A 15,734-nucleotide genomic window follows, 5' to 3' on the forward strand; every position below is an offset into this window, starting at 1 on the left:
CAGAGAACATAGAGCTTTTTCCCAGAATGCTGCCGGTGTCGTCTGCAATATGTCATCTGCTCCCTTTGGACATGCTGGTATAGGGTTGTTTAAGTACAATGCATGTACATACTTATGGTAAAGAGCCAGGCAATTCAGTGTCAAGGTTATTAAGGTGGTACCCCACAGGGGACTCAGCAGACCAGTAAACAAATTAGCTCCATAAACCATGTGTTTCTTTGTTGTTCATATCGGTCTGTTTGTATCTTCTAAATGTTGGCTGAGGAACACAGATGGACTCTTTATTGCTATTCACATTAGTGCTACCATATTGCAAATAATGTGGTTAGGGGAAGTTATCAGACAAGTGGAATGCTCACAGGAAATTATCTAGAAGCTATACATGTTAGAATGAGACACTGAACAGCAGTTTCCACTGTCAACTCACATGCAATTCATACTTCTGTTTTAAGTTAGGCACCTCGGAGTACATGATGATGCAAATATTGTATTCCATAGCTCAAAAGCTCCCATGTAGAACATTGAAGTGCCACCCATAGCTTGACAATCAACAAATAGATCCACTGCATGAGTAATGTACTGTGCCTGGTAGACATTTCAAGGCATGCAGTCAGATACGGACTGGCTACAGGGCAGTTCTGGCAAATGCCAGATGGGCTGGTCCATTTATAGCCCAGTGGGCCTATCTAAATGGTATGTTTTTTTGCAATTATTTGGCCAATACTGAGGACCTCAACGAAAAAAAGGAAGGGGGGGTGGCAGGACCGAGTATGAGAGTGTACAAAACATTAGGAACACCTGCTCTTTCCAGGACATATACTAACCAGGTTAAAGCTATGATCCCTTATTGATGTCACCCGTTAAATCCACTTCAATTAGTGTAGATGAAGGGGAGAAGACAGGTTACAGAAGGAATTTTGAGATAAGTGAGACATGGATTGTGTATGTGTGCCATTCCGAGGGTGAATGGGCAAGACAGATTTAAGTGCTGGGGTTTTCATGCTGTTCATAATGTTTTGTACACTCAGTGTATATTCACTATCAATAATCAATAGAGTGGAAGGTACACTGAGACTTGGTTCCCTCTAGTGGTGAACCTTTCCACATACAGTATGATGAATGGGCATCTGCTCCATTAGCATTAGCTATATTAAAGGGGTAAAGTTGTAAGACTGGAGACCTCTCTACATAAGAAGATGGTGATTGTATGCAGAACTGAAATTGTCATAGCTAGGAAGTTGGGAACCATGCTGTGTTTTTGACTAGGAGATTGTTGAGGTTTGTAGCTTTTGTTTTTCAAAATATTATCTCCTTCAGTTTATAATTAGGTTGTTTTCAAAACTTTTTCAGCTCGAGCATAAACTCTTGAGAATATAGCAGAGCAGACTGTGGGACGACACAAAGTGTCATCCAAAACCAGTTGAGCAATATTTCTTCTCTGGTATTCAAACTATTTTCAACGTGTCCTGAAATGTGACCACACGGCTAAAGTAGAGTATGTTTATGGTGGAACCAGATTTTGACCATTCCCAATAGTTTCTGATTGACTAAATTCTTTAAAAATCTCCAAAACCCTACCGAAAACAACAACAGGCTTAGGCCCTATGGCTCTCATTTGCAACTACCCTCCATAGCAACAGCATTCCAAAGGAATCACTTAAGCCTGGCGTTGCTTAAGAGCTTGTGTCTTTGGGATTAGATGCAACGCTGGAGGGGCAAGTGGAAAACTGTACTCTACTTAACCTTCTAGTGTGACTCCATTCAACCCTGCATGCTTGGCATGTCTGTCTATACCAGGACGAAAGCTTCCTGCAGACACCAATATATCACATCATCCATCCATTTAGAGCCTATGTTCTCAATGCACATTTGACCAAATGTGCCCATCCATTTAAGGAAGTGACTTGCAAAAACTAAATTATTACTCACCATGTCCAATATGCCCGGGGAATGATTGAGAACGATTGACCAGTCAGCTGTAAGGGGCCACGATAAATTTCCTTCATTTTTAATGCCACCTTCTCACATAAACATTACCCTGATGTATCCATCCCTCCAGGTCAAATCAAGAGGAGGCTGGCATCACAATTCAATCTCACATTCGGCCCCGAAACGATACTTCAGACCAAGATAAATCCTTGATTGCCACCATTAGAGAAAGTGATTCCCTGGCATCTTACGTATAGCATAAACCTCAACATAAATTAACTGAATCTCTTCCATATTGTTGGCCCTTCAAGCCCAGCCAGTATGCATCCATTGATAATGACCATGAACAAGATAATCCCTATAAAGAAAATGGCACGCATTCAAGTGCTTGTAAATTAAGTCCATGTCATCATGACCGCATGTTTAGAGGTCAACTACCAACTCTGACAAAAAATTAATTCATTAAGGTTTCAGTTCAGTGCATAAGACATACTCCCCTTCCATAAGAAGTGCATCCACGGCAACAACAGTAAATATGACTTATGTATGCTTACCTTATCACAGAACAGATAATATATATTACTGTACTTAATCGGACAATCCGCCAACCTCTCTTATCTTCTAGTATCTCAAAGTCTGAGGTAAATTGGCACTGGCGTGACAGACTGCAACCAGAGCACAATACGGAACCAACGTACGTGTGTCTCAACAACCCTATAGAATGTCAAAGGTCTCCCTCTATGCTACCCTTGTTCAACATCAAAGACAGTCCTATGTTCAGTAGTGCCTTCAAACAATGCTGTCATGTGCAGCCATCTCGGGTTTCTAAAAACGATCTACCGATTGATCACCATTAACAATCATCATCACGTTATTACCAGTGTCATCTAATTTTCTTAGTCATTACAGTCTGGCAGTCAAAACATTCTCATTGGTTTAAAAAAGAAACCATGTGTTTATTATGCGTTTGATCGGTTTAGACTAGAGGATGGAATTCCGTGTTGCAAAGCCACTGGCTTGCACAGACAAACAGAAATTAGCTAATTTAAAGAGACTCTTTATGGTCATGTGTTAATGATGGCAAAACGTATTTATGAAGCACAGGTCCTTGTATCTAACAGAAAGTGTATCAATATACAGACGTGAAATCCACCAACTTATCGCAAACATAGGCATCCTCTGATCTCAGTTCAAAAGCACATTCAATTGAGTTGGCAGGCCTTTCAAGGGGCCTATGAATCACTTTTCATATCTATTTATTGGGTTCCTTTTCTATATCCTTGTTCAACATCTCAGTCATTTGTATCCCAGACACTCAACAAAAGGAGGCCTTTCTGAAAGCATGGCCATGACCTCGACACTTATTACCGTACGGAATTATTAATGAGAACAAAACAAAATGACAAGTCACCCTCTCAAGGTGTGTTTTGTAAATCTGCTAAGGATAAACTACACTTTTGAGGAGTAGCCAAGCAAAAGCATTTCACTGCCTGGATTTTGGGAATAGACCAAAGCACAGGAAGGAGTTATGAGCCTTCCTTTGTAAAGAGAGAGGCTTGCTTAGATGGTGTCTTGCAAATTCCAAGCACAAACTCATGTTTTCTTGACATAGCGAAAATGCTAAGGCTAGCACCTTTGAGCAATCAGCTAGAGTGTCTGTTGTAAATCAGCATCTTTGACAGGGCAAGGCTGTCTGTTAGACGTGAACGCAGCAAACGTGAACTGGGCTACAGTGTGGGAAATTGAAGTAATCTGGTGCTATCTTTTAGAGATGTGTTGATGGATGGCCTCTTTAAGAGGAGTATAACTGATCTCTTTTATATGGTAATGACAAGATCCTTCGATTAGTCGATCTGTTGTCAAACTGAAACAGTCATTTAACATATGTCAGGTGAATAATCACAACAAAACGTTGCTGTTAAAGAAGCGGCCACTGGAAGAAAACGTGTTGTCATTTACCAAATTTTACAGATACGCAAAGGCAAAGCTTAAAAACCTTGGTTGGCCAACCACTTTTTTTTCCCTGTTGCCCTTAATACCTGTGTAATAATGCTGCAATTACACTAGTACCAACATTGTATTAACATGTTATAACATCTAACTTCAATAACTGACTGTGATAAATATGAACTATTTTTGCCTCGAATATAAAACTTACTGAGGCATTTCAAAAATGTCTCTACTGAACACTTGATGTTGGACAGTGGTGCAGTGTGCCTTTGCTCAATGCAGATCAATACATCATCCCATCTAGCTGGTGCATTACACACCTGTGTGACGGCTAAAGTGTGTCCCTCCCCGCAACTTGCCAACACTGACTCAACCCTGATGGATGGCTTTCCCAAAAGGAGACAACATTCAGTGCGGAATAGGGCTGGGAATTGCCAGGGACCTCACGATATGATATTATCATGATACTTTGTTGCCGACACGATATGTATTGCGATTATCACGAATTATATATGTATTGCGATTCGATACTGTGATTTTATTGCGACTCGATGTTTCAAACATATCGCTCACCATATGTCTGCTGCAGAGGGACAAGAGAGAGCCATGAGAAAAACGAGTTTTGATCAGTCATGGAAATAAAAAGTGCTGAAAATAAATTGTCCTATTTAAAAAGAGAATGGAGAACAAGCTATGAAGGAAAAATACTTGTGCAGGTACAGCCAACTGGCGCAAAAATAATATTGCGATATTGTCAAAACGATACAATCAAAAATAATATCCCAAATATGTCACTGTATTGATTTTACTGAGTTACAGTTCATATAAGGAATACAGTCAATTGAAATAAATTAATTAGGTCCTAATCTATGGATTTCACATGACTGGGAATACAGATATGCATCTGTTGGTCACAGATACCTTAAAAAAAGTAGGGCTGTGGATCAGAAAACCAGTCAGTATCTGGTGTGACCACCATTTGCCTGATGCATAGAGTTGAACAGGCTGTTGATTGTGGCCTGTGGAATGTTGTCCCACTCCTCTTCAATGGCTGTGTTAAGTTGCTGGATATTGGCGTGAACTGGAACACGCTGCCGTACACGTCGATCCAGAGCATCCCAAACATGCTCAATATGTGACATGTCTGGTGAGTATGCAGGCTATGGAAGAACTGGGACATTTTCAGCTTCTCGGAATTGTGTACAGATCCTTGGGACATGTGGCCGTACATTATCATGCTGAAACATGAGGTGATGGCGGCGGATGAATGGCAAGACAATGGGCCTCAGGATCTCGTCACGGTATCTCTGTGCGTTCAAATTGCCATCGATAAAATGCTATTTGTTGTCCGTAGCTTATGCCTGCCCATACCATAACCTCACCATGGGGCACTCTGTTCATAACGTTGACATCAGCAAACTGCTCGCCCATACAATGCCATACAACGTCTGCTATCTGCCCGGTATGGTTGAAACCGCAATTCATCCATGAAAAGCATACTTTTCCAGCGTGCCAGCACTTCTCCTGTGTGCCAGTGGCCATCGAAGGTGAGCATTTGCCCACTGTAGTAGGTTACAACGCTGAACTGCAGTCAGGTCAAGACCCTAGTGAGGACGACGAGCACGCTAGAGATGAGCTTCCCGGAGACAGTTTCTGACAGTTTGTGCAGAAATTCTTTGGTTGTGCAAACCCACAGTTTCATCAGCTGTCCGGGTGGCTGGTCTCAGACAATCCCGCAGGTGAAGAAGCCGGATGTGGAGGTCCTGGGCTGGCGTGGTTACAAGTGGTCTGCGGTTGTGAGACTGGTTGGACGTACTGCCAACTTCTTTAAAACGATGTTGGAGGTGGCTTATGGTAGATCAATTAATTCAATTATCTGGCAACAGCTCTGGCGGACATTCCTGCAGTCAGCATGCCAATTGCAATGCTCCCTCAAAACGTGAGACATCTGTGGCATTGTGTTGTGTGACAAAACTGCACCATGTTAGAGTGGCCTTTTATTGTCCCCAGCACAAGGTGCACCTGTGTAATGATCATGCTGTTTGATCAGCTTCATAATATTCCACACCTGTCAGGTGGATGGAATATCTTGGCAAAGGAGAAATGCTCACTAACAGCGATGTAAACAAATTTGTGCACAAACTTTGAGAGAATTTCTGGGATATTTTTATTTCAGCTCATGAAACATGGGACCAACACTTTACATGTTGCATTTATATTTTTGTTTAGTATACATAGGGATTTAGTTGTAGACAAACAAATGTAATATACCATACAGAACATTGATTGTATTCAAAAGTGCAACAGCAAACATATTTATCTATGTGATTAAAACATAACCTTTACTGTATTTAAAAGTGCATTCAGATAACAGATAATAATAATAATAATAAAATACAAAACTATGTAATAATATTAATGTTGTAACAAGGCAACATACTGACTACGAACTGATACTTGGATAATGAAATAATTTTTTCCTCTCACAATAACTAATTTATTTCCTTGATCTAGAATCTAGCTACAGTGCATTCAGAAAGTATTCACACCCCTTTACTGTTTCCACATTTTGTTGTGTTAAAACCTGAATTTAAAATTGAATTAAAACTCCATAATGTCAAACTGGAATTATGTTTTTTGAAATCTTGTTACTTAAAAATTATTCAACCCCTTTGTTATGCCAAGCCCAAATAAGTTCAGGAGTAAAAATCTGCTTAACAAGACTCACTGTGTGCAATAATAGTGTTTTACATGATTTTTGAATGACTACCTCATCTCTGTACCCCACACATACAATTATCTGTAAGGTCCCTCCGTCGAGCAGTGAATTTCAAACACAGATTCAACCACAAAGACCAGGGAGGTTTTCCAATGCCTCGCAAAGGGCACCTATTGGTAAAAGAGCACACATTTTATATCCCTTTGAGCATGGTGAAGTTATTAATTACACTTTGGATGGTGTATCAATACACCCAGTCACGACAAAGATACAGGCGTCCTTCCTAACTCAGTTGCCAGAGAGGAAGGAAACAACTCAGGTATTTCACCATGAGGCCAATGGTGACTTTAAAACAGTTACAGTGTTTAATGGCTGTGATAGGAGAAAACTGAGGATGGATCAACAACATTTTAGTTACTCCACAATACTAACCTAAATAAACAGTGAAAAGAATTAAGCCTGTACGGAATAAAAAATATTCCCAAACATGCATCCTGTTTGCAATAATGCACTAAAGTAATACTGCAAAAAATTACTTTATGTCCTGAATACAAAGTGTTATGTTTGGGGCAAATCACTGAGTACCACGCGTCATATTTTCAAGCATGATGGTGGCTGCATCATGTTATGTGTATGCTTGTCATCGGCAAGGACTAGAGTATTTTTTTAAATAAAAATAAATGGAATAGAGCTAAGCACAGGCAAAACCCTAGAGGAAAACCTGGTTCAGTCTGCTTTCCAACAGACACTGGGAGATGAATTCACCTTTCAGCAGGACAATAACCTAAAACTCATGGCCAAATATACACTGGAGTTGCTTACCAAGATGACATTGAATGTTCCTGAGTTACAGTTTTGACTTAAAATTGGCTTGAAAATCTATGGCAAGACTTGAAAATGGCTGTCTAGCAATGATCAACAACCAACTTGACTTCTAAAGAATTTCTAAAGAATAATGTGCAAATATTGTACAGTCCAGGTGTGTAAAACTCTTAGAGACTTACCCAAAAAGACTCACAGCTGTAATCGCTGCCACAGGTGATTCTAACATGTATCGACTCAGGGGGTTGAATACTTATGTAATGAAGATATATTAGTGTTTCATTTTTCATAAATGTTTTACAAATGTTCGAATTTTTCTTCCACTTTGACAGAGTATTTTGTGTAGATCGTTGACAAAAAAATACTATTAAATCCATTTTAATCCCACCTTGAAACACAACAACCTGTGGAAAAAGTCAAGAGGTGTGAATACTTTCTGAAGGCACTGTAATAAATCAACTTCCTATTAGTGTTGTGTTTAGGGTATGGATGTCCCAAGGATCCCGGATAGCACTAGCCCTTTTCTTCCCGGATTATTCGTGATAGTGCCAATAATGTTTACATATGTCGAGTTGATTTGTAATCCATTCTTTTTATGGGTGAGTAACATGGATCTGAATTTGGTAAAAGCAATCTCCTCTTTGGCAATGCAGTGTTACATTTCATCTTTAGCTCTGCCTGTTGACCAGCTTGGGCTGCCACCTGTTGCCTGTCAAATACGGTCGTCACTAGTGACCACAGCCACAAAGTCATAAACACCGCCTATTTCTTCCATTTCTCTTCTTAAAATGTGATTTTAAACCTAATCCCAAATGTAACCACACTGCTAACCTTATACCTAACCTTAAAATGAAGATCAAAAAGCAAATGTTTGTTTACATGAATTTTTACGATATAGCCACTTAGTGGAAACCGTCAAATACGACTAGTACACGTAGTGATGTTGCTCCCACCCCTGCTATCGATGTTTTCAAACCCCACTACATTTACATTTTAGTCATTTAGCAGACGCTCTTATCCAGAGCGACTTACAGGAGCAATTAGGGTTAAGTGCCTTGCTCAAGGGCACATTGACAGATTTTTCACCTAGTCGGCTCGGGGATTAGAACCAGCAACCTTTTGGTTACTGGCACAATGCTCTTAACCACTAAGCTACCTGCCGCTCCGAAGGTTAGCAATGCTAACAAATACATGTAAAATCTCATAGAGAATACTAATGAAATGTTATACAGTCTGACCTAAACTATACAAGTAACTAAAAAAATGCTACTCACAGTTTGCTGCACACGCAAAACAAATATTAAACAGCAAGGCTTTCTCTGCTTTTACCAAGCAAAGCTTGATTTTGGAAGAAGCTAACCACTTAGCTAGATAGCTAACTAGTTACTAAATTAGCAAACCAAATGCACAACTGCAGAGCATTTAGCACATTTTAGACAGTTAACTTAATAGTTATAAGATATCTAGCAGGCAAACATTTAGTTGTGAATAACTAGATCACCTGGCGCGTGCTGCACCACAGTGAGTGACTCACAAGGCTCCGGTCTCTCGTTGTTGTGTGCTTGTAAACAAACACCACGTGACTGGGGACTACTGGTAACTTCATAATGAAAAATTATGTGACAGGTGAAATGCAGAACGCAATCTTCTAGATCTCCTAACGTATTGCACAACTTGACTGCAGGTATTTACTTAAAAAGTAGCTACAGAGCTCCCGAGTGGCACAGCGGTCTAAGGCACTGCATCGCAGTGCTAGAGGCATCACTACAGACCCTGGTTCGATCCCGGGCTGTATCACAACCGGCCGTGATCGGAAGTCCCATAGGGCGGCGCACAATTGCGCATCGTCCGGGTTAGGGGAGGGTTTAGCCGGGGGGGCTTTACTTGGCTCATCACGCTCTAGCGACTCCTTGTGGCGGGCCAGGCACCTACAGGCTGACCTCAGTCGTCAGGTGAATGATGATACCTCCGACACATTGGTGCGGCTGGCTTCCGGGTTAAGCGGGCGGGTGTTAAGATGCACGGTTTGGTGGGTCATGTTTCAGAGGACGCATGACTCGACCTTCGCCTCCCGAGCCCGTTGGGGAGTTGCAGCGATGAGACAATATCGAAATTGGGGAGAACAAGGGGGTAAAATACAAAAAAAATTAATAACAATTTAAAAAGTAGCTACAAATATTCAAATGTATAAAAAATCTTCAAATAAATAGTTTTAACGGTCCTGAAATATTTTTTGCGTGGTGTTTTCCAAATACCCCGGTATACAGTCGTAGTCAAAAGTTGAGAGAATGACACAAGTATTGGTCTTCACAAAGTTTGCTGCTTCAGTGTTTTTAGATTTTTTGTCAGATGTTACTATGGTACACTGAAGTATAATTACAAGCATTCCATAAGTGCCAAAGGCTTTTATTGACAATTACATTAAGTTTATGCAAAGAGTCAGTATTTGCAATGTTCACCCTTCTTTTTTAAGACCTCTGCAATCTGCCCTGGCATGCTGTCAATTAACTTCTGGGCCACATCCTGACTGATGGCAGCCCATTCTTGCATAATCAATGCTTGGAATTTGTCAGAATTTGTGGGGCTTTGTTTGTCCACCCGCCTCTTGAGGATCGACCACAAGTTCTCAATGGGATTAAGGTCTGGGTAGTTTCCTGGCCAAGGACCCACATTTTCACAGACTTTGTGAAAATTAATATTTGTATCATTCTCAAAACTTTTGACCACGACTGTACGGTATACCGCCTACAGACAATAGCTTCGGTTTTTCGAAGGTTGACAAGAGAAACTGTCTATTAGTTCCCTGACTTGTTTTAGTCCCCTGTAGCTCAGTTGGTAGAGCATGGCGCTTGCAACGCCAGGGTTGTGGGTTCGTTTCCCACGGGGGGCCAGTATGAAAATGTATGCACTCACTAACTGTAAGTAGCTCTGGATAAGAGCGTCTGCTAAATGACTAAAAATGTAAATAGTTTGGTAGGAAAACAGTGCATATTAAGACATTTAAGTTACAATGGATAAATACATATTTAAGCTACAAAATATTCTCTCTTGGTACAATTGGGGCCTATATGTTATTGCCAGAAACAATCAAACTGTGGTTAACTGCTTTCAAAGCCAACCTCCGCAGGCCTATAGCAAGCTGACAATTCAGTAGATTGACAGTCGTCCATGAATCCCTTCTTTAAATAGACAGAGGAAACATCCCTGACCAACTGGAAGTGTCAAGCCCCTTCCACCCTCATGTCCTGGACTTCAACTTCCACATTTCTCCCATGTGTGGCTGACGTTGCACATTGTCATCACTGTTTGTTTGTGTTGTCTTCATCAATTGAAAGATGGATTGATATTCCCTACTGAATTGTCAGCTTGCTATACGTCTACATTTAGCGTGAATGCACTTAGTAAGAGACTTGTCTCAGCAACTTGACACCGGTCAGTCAAGCCAACCTTCTCTGTGCTGACTATTTCCAATATGCGCTCAATACTTCACTAAATAATTCAGTTAAAGCTGCCGCAAGGCGTAACTGTGGTGCTAAAAAGCAGCGAGGTGAGAAAGTGAAGAGAAAACCGACATTTATTGACATTGTCCCCCACACTCAGTCAGCACCTGCCTCATTTTGCTTCATACACAAATGTTGGCGTCCATTGGTTTCGATCGAAAACATTTGTGTATATCACAATCCCTAGATGTTGCTGATGAAACAAATAAAATCCTCAAACATTTTTGACCATGTAATAATGAAAGCTGACTACAAGGAAACCGGGCTCAGCTGTGGGGAAATAAAAGACCACAAGACCCCTCTGTTGAAAATCCTGAAATAACAGAACGAAACAAAAATGTGTGAATTCCCTGAGGACTGGAGACGGGGGAAACAATGCAAGCGGACGTTTCCTGAGTGGCCTTCCTGCTGAAAGCTTGCGGCGTTCCAGCACGCGGTTGCCGCTTTGAACCCTGTGAAACTGAACAGGTCACCCACACCTCACTGAGTCACTCAATGAACGACCCCCTTCTGTCACAGCGACAATGGAAAAGGGAGAGAACAAAAGTACATGTTCCCAAAACCGGACCCTGCATTTTTTTTAAAGGCTCTGATTGAAATATAACATCCTCCCTTGGACTGTTCAGACTACTTCCTAAATGTCTCGCTGCTTCCCATGACTTGCCAATAAATGTCAGGGTGACGGCGCTGGCCAAAACCTTTTTTCCCCTTCTTTTGAAAACAGATTAATGAGTTTATTCTGTTCCAGCAGCTAAATGAAATGCTGCATGCGGAGGTCAGATGGTTTAAGTGCACTCTGGCACAGCCCTTGTTTATTCCACAATCTGTAAGATTTCAGTAATTTATAAGAAAAATATGTATAGCTTCAAAACATGTTTTAAAAGGTAATGTTGCTCTCATGGAATGGCAAAACATTTTAGCACTACAGTGAAAATGTGAATGGATGCATTGGTTTTCAGTTTAGTTGGTGGTCCACTCTGGTGGTCCTACATCCTACAGAGTGAGGCTATAATGAATGGATGATGCAGCTGCTGACATAGGCCAACAAATGGGACACAAGTTATCATCCATGCCAGGTACCCTACAATCAAACCTCCAATAGTGCTGATTATCTATGGGAACTAGCTAGTGAACTGCACTGCATTGAGAGTTAGCACTATCTCTTGTCCGATTGATACTTGGTTTGACTATCCCAGTGAAACACATAAAAATATCACACACACACAAACTTCCAGTGAACTGACATAGTCCTCTGAAACAGCTCTGGGAAATGCATTGTGTAACATGGACCATGCTGCTACAAACACTAGCTGTTTTTTCAGCAGGCCATTATTTTCTAAGTTACCTTACTGGTTCCAATGAAAATATCCCACAGTAAAGTTTGGCATGATGAAAATGCATTGTGGGCTACAAACAGCACAGCATTATCTAGCTGTGTACAATAAAGCTAATTATGTCACAGCAGGATAATAAAAATGTTGATTCATTATATTAAGGAGTGTGTCTGATCATAGAGAATATGAGTTCTCCATAATTTCTGAATGAAGTGTTCTTTCCAACATATTAATTGTGATGGAAATACGTTTTCAACCTTGTTCTGAAACAAAGTATCTGTCCTATCAATTAAACTTAATTTGGAGCATTGTAAAATGGGAAAATCCAACCCTGCCACCCTCTAGGCCTATATTTGTCCTACAATAGATAACTAGGCTAATCGTAACACGTTCCAATTTAGCTTTATTCTAAAAGTGACCACCACCCTTTCTCACCTCTATATAATTCAAACAATCAGACAAACTCACAATGTATATTAAGTACAATATACTATACACTAAACCATTAGTTTCTGATAATATGTTTGTAATACCTTACACAAAACTCAAGGTTTGAATGAGATCTATGCCTGTGAGGAATATAAAAAGACAGCTATCTAATAATGGCAAAATCACACAATCGAGGGCATATTCTTGGGGTGCCTGATGTTTGATCACAGGATGAGGTGTCGTAGAATCAATGCATATCAGTGAAACTCACCGGGGACTCAGGAGTTGAGTACAAATTGTACTCACTGGTCATATAAAAGATACAGTATTTCAAAAGCACAGAGCTATGTGGTCAAATTACATATTGACTCTCTGCTTATCACTCAGATGTTTGCTGAATGTTCTGTAAAAGTGAATCATGTTAAAAATGTTATAATCATGTTATAACAACTTTTATTGGCAGTGTTGAGAAACTAGTGCAGGTCATCATGACAAATATAACATGTATGCTAAAGTAAATGTCCTGTGTTTCCAGATTTCTATATGACCTACAATTACTAACAATATGAGTGAAATAGATTTCCTTCCAATAAAATGGTAATTAAGAAGGACCATTAAAAAGCAGCTGTTCTGTGTTGGAATGGTGTGGGCATACCCCAACATTATAATGGCGTGGGTATACCGGCCATTAAAAATATTAACGCAAGTAGCCTGCTATTTGGCCAGTTTATCCTCCTCTAGAATGCTGATTGGCCAGCTTATTTTTCTCAGGAGTATGATATCATACTCTATTCGGAAATAGCAAGCATTTTTGAAAGTCTGTTTGAGATAGTGTTTTTTTCTCCAATTATTTAGGTATGAGTTAACATAATATGAACTTTTAAAAGTGAGATTTTCAATGGACAGTTACTTTAATTTGGTGCAGTCAAATCAGTTTGGAAGTAGGACAGTCTTCTCCAATTCATTCCTCGTGAATAACTTCACTGACCAGATTATTGCAAACATATTTGTAAAATGTAAATATTTATCTATCAGATAATGGTACAAATCTATGATATAGTCCCCTGTAGCTCACTTGGTAGAGCACGGCGCTTGCAACGCCAGGGTTGTGGGTTCGTGTCCCACGGGGGGCCAGTATGAAAATGTATGCACTCATTAACTGTAAATCGCTCTGGATAAGAGCGTCTGCTAAATGACTCAAATGTAGATTAAAAGGATTGATAGTGTTTCCCCAACTCCAGTCCTCGAGTACAGCCAACAGTACACATTTTTGTTGTAGCCCGGACAACCTGTCAACTAATTATCAAGCCCACAATGAGTTGAAATTCGGTGAGTTTGTCTGGGCTACAACCAAAATGTGTGCTGTTCCGTGGGTTCTCGAGGACTGGAGTTGGGAAACACTGCGGGCCTACTCGAACTGACATAGCCTGATGCAACTTGTGCAAATGAATGGAAATGCTGGAGCGTAGATCTGCATGATTATTTTAAAGGCAGAATCCGGCTTCATGGACGAAGTAACCTGTCAAATTCAATAGTTTCAATTACATCCAACTTTTTGGCCAACTTGTAGGGGATTTTAAAACATAACACGATTGACCAGGCGCAAAAAATATCGCATAGCCTATGAGGGACATGCGTTTTGGAGGCTCAATTTCAATAACCCAAGTAAACTTGTTGACTTGTAGAATTGTTGTCAGTGTCAACCGGCTGTGACACACTAGATTAGTCATTTGTTCATATGTTGCTACAATTTCCCAGGCGCAATAAGGAAATACCGCTGTCAAGCCGGGCGCTTGAACAATATTTAGGATAGGTTCTTATAGAAATAAAATGTAGGCTACTTTTTTTATTTCACGCAGTCATAGAAGCACTACTGATACCGCCCCGCACTAATACAGATTGTTGACGTTTTTGTCTTGAATAACGCCGGAAGTTAATCAGCGATTTCATACGTTTCGGATGAGTTTACCTGTAATTCAGGTACATTTTTCCGCCTCATGCGCGTTGTGCCGCGTTTGAAACAACTGGGAACTCAAAATCCGACTATCCGACATGAAGATCACTTACGTCATGATTTGATATCGTTTTTTCTGAGTTCCCAGTTGTCTTGAAAGCACCATTGATGCAGGAAAATGGCCAGGGAAAAGTTTGACGAACAACCTAACCTAAACCAAAAGAACATCACAACACTCACCCTTTTAAAGAATGGCCATTATCTCCAGCAGTAGGTATATCCCAAGGTAGGAAATCTGCAGATCTTCCAAATGTTTTTTTGTGAATTCTTGAACTGGGAACGGCTGGAGTTTCGGTGAAACCAGATAAAATTGACGTAGCCTAGTGTCCCAATTCCAACAGTCGTTGCGCGTGGTTAAAATACTTACAGATGTCTCGTTATAAATTAAACCAAAATAATAGCATGTGTAAATACTTAGCTGTAATCATAGATACGGACTCTTTCTTCTTAAAGAATTCCAGTTTTTCACACTAGCCCTCACATTCACTTGGTGTATTCCGGTTTTTAGAGTCGTGGGTGTTTCTGTTGTTGATGCGCGGCAGTAGAGAGCATTGAGCAATGGTCGGCTTCCGCACCTGAAATACTGGATTAGTGATGTTTTCAGGGCTGCGAGGTCAAACCCCGCCTCTTGAAGCGCTGTATTTACTGCAACCCTCTGTACTGTGCTGTACTCTACTGACACAAGTTTGCATAGGAAGCAACCCTGACTGCCTGCCTGGAGAGAAGGGGAGGAGTTTCACGGCACTTTGTGCACTTTCCACCGGCAATCATGCAGGTAATACCCAGTGGGCTAAACTGGTTGAAACTATGTTAGTTTTACATATTTTTATGACGTGTTGTTCTGGTCGCAAACTGGTTGAAAACGTTTGTTTTAACATATTTTTACTGACCACCATATGACCAGCTGGTCATAATTCTGACCACTATATTGTAGTCCCGTGTAGCTCAGTTGGTAGAGCATGGCGCTTGCAACGCCAGGTTTGTGGGTTCGATTCCCACGGGGGACCAGTATGCACTCACTAATTGTAAGCCGCTCT

The 15,734-nt window shown here is 40.6% G+C and overlaps 1 protein-coding gene across 1 annotated transcript in view; it reads right to left on the reverse strand.

Moving 5' to 3' along the window:
• LOC311113193 (inactive ubiquitin carboxyl-terminal hydrolase 53-like) overlaps positions 1-15,257 on the reverse strand; it is a 63,986-nt gene extending 48,729 nt beyond the window's left edge. The window contains exon 1 of the mRNA XM_084156389.1: positions 14,878-15,257. The gene's annotated coding sequence lies outside the window, so the exon portion shown is untranslated. The remainder of the gene's footprint in view (positions 1-14,877) is intronic.
• Positions 15,258-15,734: the final 477 nt, after the last annotated feature.

Source organism: Coregonus lavaretus (assembly GCF_964263955.1).
Source record: "Coregonus lavaretus genome assembly, chromosome: 39".
In the NCBI taxonomy this organism is placed as follows: domain Eukaryota; kingdom Metazoa; phylum Chordata; class Actinopteri; order Salmoniformes; family Salmonidae; genus Coregonus; species Coregonus lavaretus.